The sequence below is a fragment of the Nicotiana attenuata genome, chromosome 1, assembly GCF_001879085.1.
Source record: "Nicotiana attenuata strain UT chromosome 1, NIATTr2, whole genome shotgun sequence".
NCBI classification, from domain to species: domain Eukaryota; kingdom Viridiplantae; phylum Streptophyta; class Magnoliopsida; order Solanales; family Solanaceae; genus Nicotiana; species Nicotiana attenuata.
In genome coordinates, this window is record NC_031989.1 from 49473914 (window position 1) to 49489282 (window position 15369).

Below are 15369 nucleotides of genomic sequence, written 5' to 3' on the forward strand. Positions count from 1 at the left end.
CCGGCACGGAGATAACCAGTCCATGCCCAAAATAAAATCGAAGTCCACCATACATAACAACAACAGATCCACTCGGTTCTCTAGACCCCCAATAGTCACAACACACGACCGGTACACCCGGTCTACCACAATTGTATCACCCACCGGCCTAGAGACATGAACACAAAAAGCAAGGGACTCGCAGGGCATATCCAGATAATAGGCAAAATAAGACGATACATAAGACAAAGTAGAACCAGGGTCAAATAACACAGAAGCATCCCTGTGGCAGACTGAGATAATACCTGTAATCACCGCATCTGAAGCAATCGCGTCAGGCCTAGCTGAAAGTGCATAGAAGTGGGCCTGACCACCACCGGATCGTTCTCCCGCTCTGGGGCGACCCCTAGATGACTATCCTCCACCCCTAGCTGGCTGCGTGGGTGGTGAAGTGGCTGGGGCTGAGGCTGATGACTGACCCCTCTGCTGAGATGAACCCCCAAGATGACGAGGACACTGCCTCCATATGTGACCCATCTCTCCACACTCATAGCAACTCCCGGGTGCTGGAGACGGGGACTAATGGGAACCCCTAGCACCGGATGACTAGAAGACACACCTGGCGTAGACGAATTCTGAACTCACGGAGCACGGGACGAAGTCTGGGCTGGAAGTGCACTGAGTGAGGAATGACCCTGCTGAGAACTCTGAGAGCCATGACCTGATGATGCCCCATGATAACCTGGGCGAGCTGACTAAGCATGCCTGAATTAACGGCCCCTGCCGTGCTGAAACTGGACCCTCAAAGGAGCACCCCCATAACTACCATGACCCCACGAAGCCTATTGGCCTCCCTCTCCTCGCTCTCCTAGCGACGAACAGACTCAATCTCACGAGCAATATACACAACCTCCTCAAATGTAGCACCTGACACTCGCTCCTTAGTCATGAGAACTCGAAGCTGGTAGGTGAGGCCATCAACAAACCTCCTGATCCTCTCTCTCTCCGTAGCAACCAGCCAAATAGCATGTCGAGCAAACTCTGAGAACCTCATCTCGTACTGAGTAACAGTCATATCCCCCTGTTTTAACTGCTCGAAATGCCTACGCTGCTCCTCCCTACGGGACTGTGGAACATAGTTCTCCAAAAATAGAGCGGAGAACTGCTGCCAAGTCAGAGGTGCCGAACCAACAGGCCTACACCTCTCATATGCGTACCACCAAGTGAAGGCACCTCCGGTAAACTGAAAGGTCGTGAATGCAACCCTGCTGGTCTCCAGAATACCCGCGGTGCGAAGAATACTCTGACATCTGTCTAAGAAACCTTGGGCATCCTCGCCCTCACCACCACTGAAAGTAGGAGGCTGGAGTCTGCCAAATCTCTCCAATCTATGTTGCTCGTCCTCTAGCATAATTGGAGCTACGTAACCCTGAGTAGCTACCACCGGCTGGGCTAGTGGTGCCTCCGGTGTCTGCTAACCCTGAACCACCTGATCGAGCATGCGGGCGGCAGGAGTCTGAGAGCCTCCCCCTTCCTGAGAAGTGGCTGCGGCAGTAGAGACCACGACCGCCTGAGCAAGACTCGTACATACTGTCAAAATCTGGGCCAAAGTCTCCTGAAGACCCGAAATCACAATGGGCATAGCCGGTGTCTGAGCTGGTGCTGCTGGAGCGTTCACAACTGGGACCTGCTCCTGAACTGGGGCGGATGGTAGATCAGCAGGTGCTGCCCCAACTGTTGTGTGGGCTGCGCCTCTTCCCCTGCCACGGCCTCGACCACGTCCTCGGCCTCTAGTGGCTCCAGCTGGTGGCATTGGTGGTCGTCCATCCTGACTGGTAGCGCGTGTCCTCACCATCTATGAGAGAGTAGAATAACAGAAGTTTAGTTCTCGGATCAACAAATTCGCACGACAAGAATTTCAAGAATATGGAATTCTCCTAAAGGTTCTGCAACCTCTCGAGGATAAATACAGACGTCTCCGTACCGATCCGCGAGACTCTACTAAACGTGCTCATGACTCGTGAGACCTATGTAACCTAGGCTCTGATACCAACTTGTCTAAACCCATACCCGGTCATGATGGCGCCTCTCATGGCATCATAAACAGGCTCTCGGCCTCATATCAATCACAAGCCACCTCGTGGCGTACAATCTCAAGCCCTCGGCCTCATTATCATATTCAGTATATCACCGCTGCAGCGTGCAGCCCGACGCAAAAGTATCCTCACAATACAGGCCCTCGACCTTACTCAGTCAAAATCTCATAAGCCCCTCGGGCAACAGTAAAATATGAAGCTCAACTCAAAATATCTTTAAAAATATCATTTAAGGTGTTTAAAACAGAATAACATAGCTGAGTTTTGAAAACAGTAAAAATATGGCATGACAGAGCACAAGTGTGAAATCAAACAGTGAGGAAAATATTAGTAAAATCCCTGAAAGGTCCAAACAGTTGGCACGAAGCCCAAATATGGAATTTAGCCCAAAACATGACAATATCAAACAATTTGCTATTAAGTACACAGTAAAACAGTCATTCGGGATGGACTAAGTCACAATCCCTAACGGTGCACGACCCCACGCTCGTCATCTAGCATGTGCATCACCTCAACATAGCCGAACGTTGTGTAATTCGGGGTTTCGTATCCTCAGGACAGCATTTAAAATCATTACTCACCTCAATCCGGCCCAAACTCTAGCTCGAAATGCCTTTGCCCTTCGAATTGGCCTCCGGATGCTCCGAATATACCAAAATCAGAATGTAATCATCAAAATATGCTAAAGGGACAAAGCCCACTCGAATATAAACGAAAAAACCATGCAAATCCCAAAATTAACAAAACACGACCCCCGGGCCCACATCTCGGAATTCGATAAATTTTACGTCATTAGATTCCTTATCACCCCACGAGTTCATACATATCAAAAGTTCAAAAATCCGACCACAAATGGTCTTTCAAATCCTCAATCAAAGGCCTAGGTTTCTAAGCCCTAGTTTCTCTAATTTTACCCTTAATTACAGCTCTAATCCGTGAATTAATACCACAAAAACGAGTTTTCATATTCCAAAACATTACCTCAATGATGTCTCCTTGATTTCTCTCTTCAAAATCGCCTAAAGCTCCAAAATTCGTGTATAAAAGTAGTGAAACCCTCTGAAAATCGCGAAGGAGAAAAATATAAACATTCTGACCCAGGCTTTTCGCACCTGCGGTCAAGATGTCGCACCTGCGTGACCGCTTCTGCGGTCCTAATCGCCGCACCTGCGGTTTTCACTTAAGTCGCCCAAACCGCATCTGCGACGCCCGCTCCGCACCTGCGCCATTGCAGGTGCGGTCAATCAACCGCTTCTGCGATCACAGCCTTCCTAGGCCTCTTCCGCATCTGCGACTTGCCTCCGACATCTGCGGGGTCCCACCTTTAACTGCAGATGCTGTTATGACGGTAACAAAATACTTCAGCTCTTCAACTTAATTCCAAACCTTCCTTCGACCATCCGAAATCACCCCGAGGCCCCCAGGACCTCAACTAAAAGCACGAAAAGGACTTATATTACAGTTCAAACTTATACCAATGTTTAAAACACCTCAAAAAATATCAAAACCACCAAAACACATCGAATTTAAGCCTAAGGTTCTAAAATCTTCCGCATTCCGCTTTTGATCAAAAAGTATACCAAACCACGTCCGAATGACCTGAAATTTTGCACACACATCCAAAATGACATATCGAAGCTACTGCAACTTCCGGAATTCCATTCCAACCCCTATATCAAAATCTCACCTATCAACCGGAAAACGCCAAAAACTCAATTTCACCAATTCAAGCCTAAATCTACTTCGGACTTCCAAAACACATTTTGATCACTCTCCTAAGTTCCAAATCATCTCCCGAAGCTATCCAAACCATCAGAACTCACATCCGATCCCTCTAACACATAAGTCAACATTCGGTTGACTTTTCCAACTAAAGCTTTCTTAAAAGAGACTAAGTGTCTCCAACATTCTCAAAACCTTTCCGAACCCGAGCCAACCAACCCGATCACATCTAAAACCGATATTTAAAGCAATAAGAAGCAGAAATCCAAAAAATAGAGCGGTAACTCATGAGACGACCGGTCGGGTCGTCATAGACTACTGATATTCAAATTTTGCTATGTAGCACAGAAGAACTTTGGAAGTATTCCTCGTGAGATTATCATGTGAGAGGGATGTGTTAGACATTCAAGTGGTTGAGTTGGGATTAGATATGGTGATTAGTGTGTTCTATGAATTTGGAGACTGGGAGTTCTCAGAAGCGTACTGTTTCGTGGTTGTGGAGTGTGAAGTTGTGGCCAAAGCTAGCTAGATGATACTATATATTATGATCCAGTCATTATGGACTTTTGGAGTGTTACTTATGTATTTTGGGTGGCCAGAGTTGAATTAGGTTCCATTGATAGGCCCAATAAGGACGTGTATTCTACACCGATTAGATTGGTTGACTCCGTACTGCTATTGTTGAGGGATATGTCATTCTGTTGGAATTGTGCTTATTCGTGATCTGACATGATCTATGTGTTACCATTTTATGCCACGAGGGGTTGTGATTCGTTGTTCATATGCATACATGGTGCGGTTCTATTGGGGCCTTATAGCGGATTTGAGCGAGATGGGTATTTGGGTGTTGAATGATTGATTGCGCATTGGTTATGTTCTTTCGGGTTTGTGTGGCATTTTGTCAACTTGCTTCTCCGTTGTTATGGCTATGCACCTTGGGTACTTGATGTCGAATTGCGCGTGGTTATTGATTTTGAGCATGGTGGCTTGAGGTATTTCATATGGACTAGTGTTTGGATGGGGTTACGCATTGCAGTAGAGTTATGATGAGATATGATCCTTTGTGTTAGATTCATGTGTTATGGTTCTACAGTGTCTGATGGGTTCTTAGCATTGCGTTGTGGCGGTACTTGTTGATCTTGCGGGATGGTTCTCTCGTTTGAGTCATTTTCCATGTTTGAGTACATTTGAAGTGTTGCTTATTGGCGCTCGGATTGCATAGTTGTGAATTTAGGTTGTATTGGTGTAGCATGTCAATAGAATAGTTGTGCTTGATGAGGTAAGGTCATTGGACCTAGAATGGGTGTTATGGGATCTGATTGCGGTATATTTGGAAGGATAATGCTGCTGATCGACATAGAAATTTGGCTGTAGTTCTTGTTGATCTGATGAATAGTTATGAGTTCTTCGTGTTTCTATCATCATCGGCAGTGTACGAAGGTTGTAGAACATGGTTTTTTGTTTGATATGAGGTTTGTTACCGATGTTGGGTTGGTTGTCGAGCACCTATTGTGGTCAAAGTTCATTCCTGTGAGCATCTAAGTTATGTGGTATATCATGTGATTACATCTTGGGTTATGGATATGACTTGATACAGCTTGTTCAGACTTATACAGTATGTAAATGCGAGATTCGGTTCCTTAAGGAAATTCCAGATGTGGGGAATTGGATTCTGAGGTTTATGGACTAAGGTTGAAGTAATGATCTTAATTTATGTTGCGTTGTCGGGCTTATATGGATTAGGGTAACGTGGGTCACCCTCGGGTATGTGCATGGTAAGGTTACACGGCGCTGTGATTGCTTTGGAACAACTCTTGGCACGTTCGAGGACTAACGTACGTTTAAGTGGGGGAGGATGTAATGACCCAACCGGTCGTTTTGAGCATTTGTATTCCATTCAGCTATTTGAAGTCTTGAGTAGCATTGTATGATGTATTATGACTTGTGTGAATCACCGGTTTTTATTTTTCAGGTTATTCGAAATTGATTTGGAAGAATGAACTTCATGATTGAAGCTTTAAGTTGGAAGAGTTGACCAAGTTTGACTTTTTAGTACCTAACCTCGGATCGGGGTTTTGATGGTTCTGTTAGTTCTGGATGGTGATTTTGTACTTGGGCATATGTCCGAATTTGCATTTGGATATTTCTAAAAGGTATCGGTACTATTTGGCGAAAGTTAAAAATTTGAAGGTTTGGAATGTTCATAAGTTTGACGGGGAGTTGACTTTGATGATATCGGGTTCGAATTGTAGTTCCGGGGATTGGAATAGCTTCGTTGTATCATTTGGGACTTGTGTGCAAAATTTGAGTTCATTCCGAGTTGATTTGATAAGGTTTGGCACGAGTTTTGAAAGTTGAAAGAGTCAAAGTTCATTAAGTTCAATTTGAGGTGCGATTCGAGGTTTTGATGTTGTTATGCATGATTTGAGGCCTCGAATAATCCCATGTTATGTTATGGGACTTGTTGGTATGTTCGGACGGGGTCCCCATGGGCTTGGGTGAGTTTCGGATAGGTTTGGGTTGTGTTGCGCTCATTTTTTTATGTTTCGACGTCATTTTCTTCAAGCATAAATGGTACCATATTAAGAAAATGAGCTCCAATTTCTGTTTTGATGGAACCATTAGATCCGTACCGTAATTTTTGAATCATAGAAACTTGAATCATCAAGTTTCGACATCGTATGAGGAAACTTATGGTCATTTTACTATGAATTGGGTTGCTAGATTTTATCAGATTAATTACGAAATTGCCACTTAATTCGTATTTAAAGATCTCAACTATTTCCAAATATTAAAACCAATATATCTCCTTCATTACAAGATTAAATGGAGTGTCAAAAGCCTAACTTGACTGAAATTTCATAAGGAATCCATTGAAGGCATCAAAAATGAGTTTCGGGGTGGTTTGCCACACGATACGAGGCAGAACAACTGGACAAAAATACTTAATATCGAGGGTTTGTTCATTTGGTCATATTTTGAGTTGGGGAGCTCGGATTTAGGCAATTTTTTAGGCTGTTTTCACCATATGGATTGGGATAAGTGTTTTCTACTCGGTTGTAGTTATATTTCGTGAATCTATCTTTATTTTTTAGTAATTGTATTATGAATTTGAAAGAGAAAATTGGGAGCTTTTGTTCAAAGTTTCATAGAGTGAATTTTTGAGTTTTGAACATCGATTCGGAGTAAGATTTGGGTGAAAATAGTATGGTTGGAATCGTAATTGAATGGTTTGTCGGAATTTGTGAGTTTTGTCAGATTCCGAGGTGAGGGCCGAGCTTGACTTTTGGTTGACTCTAGGGTTTTTTATTAAAGATTAGACCTTTATCATTTGGAATTGTTTCCTTAGGCATGATTTGATGTTCTTGAGTCGCTTTTGGCTAGTTTCGAGCCGTTCGGAGGTCGGTACACGCGGGATGGCATGTTTGGAGCATATCTGGGCTTGCTCGGGATTGAATTTGGCTTGTTCGAGGTAAGTAACACTTTTAAACTTGGTGCTGAGGGCATGAACCCCTAAATATACGTGTTATATGTTTGGTGTTGAGGTGACGCACATGCTAGGTGACGGGGGTGAAGGCGTGCACCGTGTGAATTGTGACTCAGTTATTTCTACGGTACTGTGTAGTTACCTAATCTTATTTGTATCCATAAAATCTCTACGTGCTAGAGTAATTGAGCTGTGATCCATGTTAGAAACCATGTCTAGGCTATATGCTTATCCTATTGGGACCCACTGAGGTCATTTTTGTTGTTGAGTTATTTGTTGATATTGCAATTACATACTCAGTCATATGTATTCATTAGCATATCATATCTTAGTCTCTATCACCTTTTATTGATACATCACATCATCATTTTTGGGCTGATTTTCATGACATTGTGAGATTGGAGAGATTGGAGAGATTAATGGCTGAGTGAGGCCGAGGGTCTGATTGAGAGGATATTAATGGGATCAGGCTGCACGTCGCAGTAGGTATTATTAATTAATGATGGGATCGGGTTGCACGCCGCATCATGTTTATTTGATTCATTCCATGTTTAGCTTATTATAGCGCTTGGGCTGGAATTGCCCCTCCGGAGTATGCACATCCACAGTGAGCGTAAGTACCTAATGAGTGCGTGCGCCAGTGCCGAGTGATTGGGAGGACTGAGTGACTGGGAGGACTGAGTGAATTGATACTCTAAGAGTATGTATATGGTTTATTCACTGTGTTGTATTGCATTCGACATGCACACTTGACATACAGGCATATAGATGTATTTCCTCATGATGTACGATATCACATAACTTCACATAAATATTGACATGTAGGCATAAAGATGTAATTTACTCATGCGATTTGATAATGAAACATTTACCTGTTGAAAGTTTTGGGAAAAATCACAGTTTTACAAACTTACTCATATTTAGGTGATTTCGGTAAAAGATTTGGGTTTTCACTGATATACTTGAAAAGCATGCCTATTTTATAGAACTATGAACGAGCTGATTGTTATATCTTTGAGTTACTTCTTTTATCTCTTTAATTATGTTGTTATGAACTATTTTGGGCTATTGGTGTTGGACTCCGACCTTTGTTCCAGCTCATCACTACTTTCAACCTAAGGTTAGGTTTGTTACTTTTAGAGTACATGGGGTCGGTTGTACTCACACTATACTTCTGCACCTTGCGTACAGACTTTGGATGCTAATATTGTTGTGTACGGCTGGAGCTAGATTCAAAGATATACATGCGCTCTAGTTATTGCTTTCACTTGTCCTTGGTAGCATTAGAGTAAGATTCTGTTCATTTACATTTCAACAGATGTTGTAATTATTTCAAATCGTTTTGTGAAAATCTAAATCTTAGAAGCTCATGATTTGCACTACCAGTCCTTGAAAAATTATTTCTATTAAAGCAGTTGTATTATTATTTCCTCTCTTAATAAATCTCAATAAATTGAATAGTTGTTAATTGGCTTACTTTGCGGGTTGGGTTAGGTTCCATCACGACTAGTTGGATTTTGGGTCGTGACACATCTGATGTTGAGAAGTTCAAGCTGAGGCGGACGCGAGGCATCCAACTCAGCATCAATCCCTGAAGTTGATTCAGAAAAGGAAAAAGAAAATTTTGGCCCACGACTTTTGTACGCAATATATAAGCAAAAGACGCCTCTTTTAGGTATTTTAACACACGGGGAAGCAGAAAAAATCCATCACAAAATTTGGAAACCACGGAATTCGCCTTGAGTTCTTACTTTTTCCTTCTTTTATTGATTTGTATGTATTCTTGGGAATTATTTGACAAAGCTACCATGACTATGCATGGCTAAACTCATTCATTCTAGGGTTATGATTTTACATAAATGTTGATATTCGAATATTGATTTGATGAGTTAATTTATCATATTGGTTGTTTATTCATATCCTGAGTTTAATTATTTTATTGCCTAGCTAATAGTGAAATACTATATATGAATCTTAAATTGAACTCGAAAGAGGTAATTTTTGATTGCAATTAGATTGAATAGTGCGCGATCTTGAACCTAGTCATCGGGAAATTGATTTGCGAATACGGATAGAAATATACCTATTTGCCGTACTTAGCCAACTGTGCAAGAAATCGTTAATGCGTTCTTTTTAATTCTAATCTCATAGAAATATAGGGTTTAGAATAAATTAAATAGGCGAGTAGACATTATCAAATTTCTACGAGTATTATTGTCTTTGCAGGTTAATAACCTAGATAAATTAATAAGTCGAGTTGATTGAAGAATTCGACAGAATTGTTATCCAACCATGACCTGTAATCTTACCTCTCATTGAATTAAAAATCTTCGTGCGAAGTGTGATAATTAATTAGTTTTCTTTTACTCGCAACTTTAGTTAGTAGAATTAATTAAACAAGAATCACCTTGAAAGTGTTCTTGACTCGATAAATTAGAAATTGCTTGATTTAGTTGGCAATTGATCACAAGTCCTCGGGAAATGATACTCTACTCACTCTTTATTACTTAGTTGATCGCGTATACTTGCGTGCGTGATTTAGGGAAACACTCACTCCTCGGGTTGTTGTTATCAACCCTTGGTGCTGTTTGGTTTACGGGAGCACCGAGAGGAACCAGACCTCTTCCATCGCGTTGTTGGAAGCACCCAACAACGCTTGCTTCAACTCTGTCATGACCTGATCTTGTAGCGAGAGATGGCCCATAATAGCCTTTTGTTGCTCCCTTATGATTCTCATTGTTTCCACAACGTGCTCGTCTTCATCATCATCAGGAGTTGCTTCTCGAATGTGTTGTAGATATTTCCCACCATGGACCGGCGTGGCTATGTCTACCTCGTTGCGGATATCACTAATCTAATCTTCGTGTCGAGGCCTATTTCCTTATGGCTCAACGTTGTGTGTAGTGTTAACATCGTTATGTGCCATGTTCTTACGATTTTTTCTATGAAACAAAGAATTAAACAGGTTAGTAATAGATACAACTATCAACTCAATTACACAACTGTCTAAGCCCCACGGTAGGCGCCAAACTATTTACCCGTAAAACGGTATAGTTGAATTTATGACGTGATTTATGGACAAGAGAATAGATTTGATCTTAAAATGATAAATAACTAAATAAAATGGAAGACTTAACGTTGAAAAAGATATAAGACAGTAATTAGCTTGGTCCAGGGAGCAGAGCTTCCGAAGGCAGCAATATGAATATCAATGAACAAGAAATGAAATGTTATTGAGCTTTTGAATAATATATAGCATAAGTTTGTCAGAAAATTCGTGTCCTTACAATGGCTGTTGAAATCACTACATATAGTTACACATAGGGAACAAGGTCGTAGGATCAACCCCCTCTCAAATGACAATTATGGGGGCCATTGAAGAATGTATAACGAGAGGTTATGAAGGCCAAAATTCTCTATAACGGACTGTGTATTTAATACTGCATAATATTCTTCATTGAATGATATCGGGTGACAGGCATTCGTTTCTCTTCATTAGCAATATTCCCTTCGGGGGCTTCCCGGTGCCACCAAAGGTGCTGCCCCCGGTCTTGGTTTCCACCTGTCTCGCTTTTCGTTTGTCTCCGGTTCCACGTGTTGCTCTATTATACGAGGATTTAATACGAAACAATTTTACCCTATCCAGTACAATTTTAATCTGTAGAGGTATTGAGACTCTGGGAGTCGGTCATTCTTGATAACCAAATTAAGTACTTCTGGACTGTTTTGCTTTGTGGCTGAGGCTACGTGTTTAGATATACTTTACAGGGACTACGGATATGAAAATGTGCATATCTTGTACTAGAAGCTGAAAATTCCATTATAATACATCAGAACAAATAAATAAATCTTTGATTTACTATGTTGTGTAATTAATAAACTATGTGAATAACATATTGTAGCAATTACACAACCTATAGTAATATTCGATGGTGTCAGAAAACATACTAAGGGTGGGGTGGGGGGGGGGGGGGCGGGGGGACGAAACTCAACCAGTCATCACAGAAGCCAGCCAAAAGGTAAATGTATGACATGTTGCATTCAAATGGGTGTTCATTTATTCCTAAGTGAGAAAACTTTCAAAATTCATTGTCTTGAATCATACTGAAAACTTTTGTGACGTGAATTTATCGTTTATTAGAAAAGAATTCTACGGCAGGAAGGTAATAGGTCAAAACTCGTACACATGCAGTACTAAATGTTTATATAATGATTAACATGTTATATTTCTTAACGAAAGCAAAACAATCATGAGTAGAAAATCAATGCATTGTGTTACTCATGGTGTGAATGGAAATATGGGGAAAAAGAGTATCCGACCAGTCGTTTTGAGCATTCGCATTCTGTTCAGCTAATTAAAGTCTTGAGTAGCTTCATATGATGTATTCTAACTTGTGTGAATCGTCAGTTTTGGTTTTCAGGTATTTCGGAATTAGTTTGGAAGAATGAATTTCATGTTTGAAGCATTAAGTTGGAAGAGTTGACCAAGTTTGTGCTTGGGTATTTGACCTCGGATCGGAGTTTTGATGATTTCGTTAGGTCCGGATAAGTGATTTTGGACTTGGGCATATGCCTGGAATTTCATTTAGATATTTCTAGAAGGTTTCGGCAATAATCGGCGAAAGTTGGAAATTTGAAGGTTTGGAATGCTCATAAATTTGATCGAGAGTTGTCTTTGATGATATCGGGTTCGGATTGTGGTTCCGAAAATTTTAGTAGCTTCGTTATGTCATTTGAGACTTGTACGCAAAATTTGAGTTCATTTCGAGTTGAATTGATATGGTTCGGCACGAGTTTTGGAAATCGAAAGACTTAAAAATTTCTAAGTTTGAATTGTAGTACGATTCATCATTTCGATATTGTTATATGTGGTATGAGGCATCGAGTACGTCCGTAATATGTTTTGAGACTTGTTGGTATGTTCAGACGGGGTTCCGTGGGGCTCGGATGAGTTTACGGGTAGTTTTGGACCATTTCTAGGCCATTTTTAATTGTTGGATTTTGGCTACATCAGTGTGCAACGCGATCGCGGACATTGGGTCGCATTCGCGAAGAGCAAAATGGGAAAAAGGGGCCTATGAATCGCGTTCGCGAAGAAGAAATTTCTGCTGCACAAGGCTGACTTTGGAAGCTTATATCTTGCAATCAATAAGGAATTTAGAGATGATCCAAAAATAAAAGTTGTAGCCCTTGGTGTCTAGTTTTCAGAAAATTAAAGCATTTGTCATTTGGAATTTTTATAAGACATCATGACCATTAAATTAGAGGTTGTCTGGAAGAGTTGGGCAAGCTTGTTGGAAATTGTTCATCACGATCGCAGGGGAATGTTCGCGATCGCGGAGGGTAAAAATTGAGCTTGAAATTTTTTTTGAACCGCGATCGGAATATTGGGGACCGCAATAGCGAAGAGGAACACCTGACAGTGCATTTAAACATCAAATTTTGGGGGTTTCAGCCATTTTAACGTATTTGAAAGTTATCACACAATCACTTGAAAAAATCTTTTTTTGGTCCAACTAGTATCTATTAGGTTCCACAGTAGATCCAGTCATTACTATAAAAGCTATTGGACATCAATGGTATCGGAGTGCGCCCATGGGGTTGGGGGCCGCTCTCTTCCTTCTGATTACGACAAATTTTTGTTCAACAAGTGAGTATCTTGTCTTTTCTTGCTGGGGCGATCATATATCCATATTTTGATAGCTTCCGATTTCATATAGTCCTGGACTGTAGTAAAAACTGGTGTTGAATAGTAGACATGCTGGAAAAACTCGTCGATGCCATCAAGTATCTTGCAGACGTGGACGAGTTGCCCGTTATGGAGCTCGGATTGAGGCGATTTTTTAGGCGATTTTCACCATATGGATTGGGATAAGTTGTAACGACCCGACTGGTTGTTTTGAGCTCTAATGCGTCGTTCGGTGGTTTGAGGCCTTGAGAAACTTAACTTCAGGTATTATGACTTGTTCATGTGATCGGAATTGAATTTCGGGAAGTTCAGAGTTGATTTAGAAAGAAAATTCTAATTTCGGAAGCTTTAAGTTGGAGGAATTGACTAAGGTTTGACTATTGAGTAAACGATCTCGGAATCAGAATTTGAAGGTTCCAACATGTTCGTATGATGATTTTTAACTTGGGCATATGTTCGGATCACGTTTTGGATGACCCGGGAGTGTTTCAGCGCCTATTGTGGAAAGTTAGCATTTGGGAAGAATTTCATAAATTTGGGTTGAAGTATATTTTAATGTTATCGATGTCCGTATGGAATTCCGAGCCTGGGAGTAGCTTCGTATGGTGATTTTGGTCTTAGGAGCGCGTCCGGATGTGGATTTGGAGATCCGTAGATCATTTTGCGGTCATTTAGCGAAAGTTGGAAATTGGAGGTTTTTGGAATTTGACCAGTAGTGGTCTTTCTGATATCGGGGTCAGATTCCGATTCCGGAAGTTGGAGTAGGTCCGTAATGTCAAATGTGACTTCTGTGCAAAATATGACGTCAATCAAAGGTGATTTGATAGGCTTCTGCATCGGATGTGGAAGTTAGAAGTTTAATAGTTCATTAGGCTTGAATGTATACGCAATTCGTATTTTTGATGTTATTTGGTATAATTTTAGGCCTTGAGCAGGTCCGTGTTATGCTATAGAGTGGGTCGGTGTGATTGGACGGGATCCTGGGGCCTCTGGTGTGTTTCAGATGTGTTTGGGTTGTATCGCGCTCTTATTTAATGTTTCAACGTCGTTTCCTTGGACATAAAGGGTACCATATTGAACAAACGACCTTTGATTTATGATTGGATTGAACTATTAGATCTGTTATTGTAATTACGGAGTCATAGCAACAAGAATCACCGAATTCTGATGTCGTATGAGAGAGTTATGCCCATTTCCGTGTCGGAAAAAATTGCTTGTTTCTGATGCGGACTTTGTTCCTCGCAAACGTAAGGGAGGTCCCGTGAATGCGAAGAAGGAAGTTTGGGTTGACCAGTCAACTCGAATAATTGCTATTCTCTAATGCGAAGGTTTTCGCACGAACGTGAAGAAGAAAAATCGCCTGGACAATGTTTTAAACCGAGAATTTTAGTATTTTGGGCATATCTTGAGTTCTAGAACTCCGTTTGAGGTGATTTTTGCGGTGTTGTTCTCGTCTCAACAAGGGAGTAAATATCTGACCTTTATTTTGATGTTTTTCCACGATTATTTCCATTGGTTGTTATTTTTATCCGTATTTGGATTGTAGAAATTGAGATTTTGAGCCCCAAATTTGAGAAATGGTAAATCCTTGATTTGAGGGTCGATTCATGGACGGAATTGGATGATTTTCTGGATATAGAACTTATGAGTTATGAGTAATATTTACTTTCAATAATTTTTGAAATCAGGGCATGTGGGCCCGAGGGTTGATTTTATTGACTTTTCGAGCGGTGTTGGAATTGTTATAAATTGATTTATTATGAGTATTAGAGTATATTTTTATTGTTTGCAAATTGCTTGACTAGTTTTGGAGCGACGGACACTGGTTTAAGGTGTTAGAGTGGTGTTGAAGCCGGTAATGAAACTTCGGAGCGAGGTAAGTCTCCTGTCTAACTTTGTGAGGGGGAAACTACCCTCTAAGTGTTGTAATTGATATGTGTTGTTGCGGGGGCTACGTACGCACGAGGTGACGAGAATCCGTACGTAGCTACATTCATGTTATTTTCTGGGTAGATTCAGATTCACGCCATGCTATAACTGTACTATTTGGGTTATCTCTTGCTTATTAAATTCTTTTACTTCGCATTCTACTTGAGACTAGACAGATGTAGAGTGATAGACTTGCTACTGTAGAGATTTGACGAGTTTTATGATGAGCCGCTAAATAATTGTACTCCTCTTACGAATTTCTCCCGTGTTATGCGTTCTCATCGAAAGGTTTCCTCAAAGATCCTTATAACTCACATGTTCCTTCGTGAGTGAGGTCAAGGACTCATCAATGCTTCTTATTCTAATAGGATCAGGCTGTTCGCCTCGGCAGGATGAATACATCTATGGTTTGTGCCGTTCGACCTTCGACAATGCACAAATTATGATAGGATCGGGCCATTCACCTC